The 1,535-nt window shown below is 50.3% G+C and overlaps 1 long non-coding RNA gene across 1 annotated transcript in view; it reads left to right on the top strand.

The window, feature by feature from the left end:
- Nucleotides 1-444: 444 nt before the first annotated feature.
- LOC144221008 (uncharacterized) overlaps nucleotides 445-1,535 on the top strand; it is an 11,761-nt gene continuing 10,670 nt past the window's right edge. Inside the window, exon 1 of the long non-coding RNA XR_013331922.1 lies at nucleotides 445-568. This is a non-coding gene — a long non-coding RNA (uncharacterized LOC144221008). The remainder of the gene's footprint in view (nucleotides 569-1,535) is intronic.

Here is a 1,535-nt window from a genome sequence, read left to right as displayed (position 1 = left end):
AAAGAGGGGAGGGGAGGGGGAAAAGTAATAGGGTCCCTCCTTCCCCCACCAGGAGAGAGAGCGAGGGGGGGGAAGGGGAGGGGAGAGAATGAGACCCACCCCTCCCATTCTCCTTCCGGTTATGCCAGAGGGAGAGTTTCTTGCTTTGCTTTTAGGCCACTGACCACACTGCCACAGTTTCCTCATCTGTTGAAATGTGTTTAGTAACAGCTGCCGGGCACACCTGGCGAGCTGTTAGAGAAACCAAATGGATAACGTAGTGAAGAAACAGCTAGTATTCAAATTGAGGCAGGGAGACTTCCCGGTAGAGGGGCAAGAGCGCAGGGCAGGAGGGAGCAAACCTGAGTTCGATTCAGCCCTTGACAATAGCCGCATTGTGACTGTGGGCGCGTCCCCTGCCCTCCCCGTGGCTCAGATCCCTCATCTCGCAATGGGCAGCGCAGGAACCTGGCGCCTGCGCCTCCCCAGGTCGGAGAATCCCGGAGCTCCCCATGTGTGAAGACACCTTGAAAATTGTGCAGCTGCGCAGGACACAGAGTTTCCGCCACCGGCTGAGCTCAGTTGTCAGGTTAGGCCAGCCTTTTGTTTTGTTTTGTTTTTAGCCTTTCTCACACACAGAAAGCAAGACCTGGAAATTCCCTATCCACGTGCATATTTAGGAGTGTCTGAGGTGCCTATGGGCTCTAGCTTTTCCCAGCCTCTAACGAACCCAGAAGCAGGGTGGGGGTGAGACCCAATGACTGTGAGCTCTGGGTGGTGAACACATGATCCATCTAAAAGAGGCAAAGGAACTCAGTGCCAACACACAGCTAGCATGAAGACCATATGCCCAGTGTGGACAGATCTATTTTTTCAAGGAAGGTTAATAATCTCGACATTTTTTTTACCGTAAAATGAACTATCTGAAAAGTACAGGCTCAAAAATAGAGTAAAACCTGGGACTGTGAGTAACTTGTTCTGCGCATATCCCGCAAGATGAGCAAACGTTTCTAATCAATTTTAACTTGATTAGCCAGCGATGTGTTGCAATACGAGTACTACACGACCCCGAATGTCACATGATCACAACCGAGCCAATAGTTCTTGAAGTCCGCTTTGATAGGCAAGTGCGTTGGATTTCAAGCAAGCTTCCAGAAGGAGTTATGCCCACAAACCAAGGTTTTACTGTAATTGTGAACAATCGGAAATAATTTTCTTTTCAAATAGGCCGAAGCCCTGATCTAGTGCGTCTTCCCTGTGCTTACAGTTTGGAAGCTGAAATCTAGAGAGAAGAAGGCGGCTGCTTGGCTGGTTGGCAACAGACACACAGAGCCGGGGCTGCCTGCCTTGGAGGAGGCATCTTTCATTTCTTGCTGGCTCTACAGCCAGGGGTCCGGATTTCCTGGTTTTCAAAAAAGTGCTGGAGGAGTGGCTTCGGACAGCCTGGCGGGCTCAGCTCCATCCCGGTAGTCTGGCTGGTGTGCCAGGTGAAAGGGAAGTAGATTGTAAAGCACTTTGGATATTATCAAGCTTGGTTAAAAAATAGCAACCACGTC

The sequence above is a fragment of the Crocuta crocuta genome, unplaced genomic scaffold (genome assembly GCF_008692635.1).
Source record: "Crocuta crocuta isolate KB4526 unplaced genomic scaffold, BGI_CrCroc_1.0 scaffold124, whole genome shotgun sequence".
NCBI lineage: Eukaryota > Metazoa > Chordata > Mammalia > Carnivora > Hyaenidae > Crocuta > Crocuta crocuta.
Note: the sequence above shows the minus strand (reverse complement) of the source record. Positions and strands in the feature narration are given on the sequence as shown.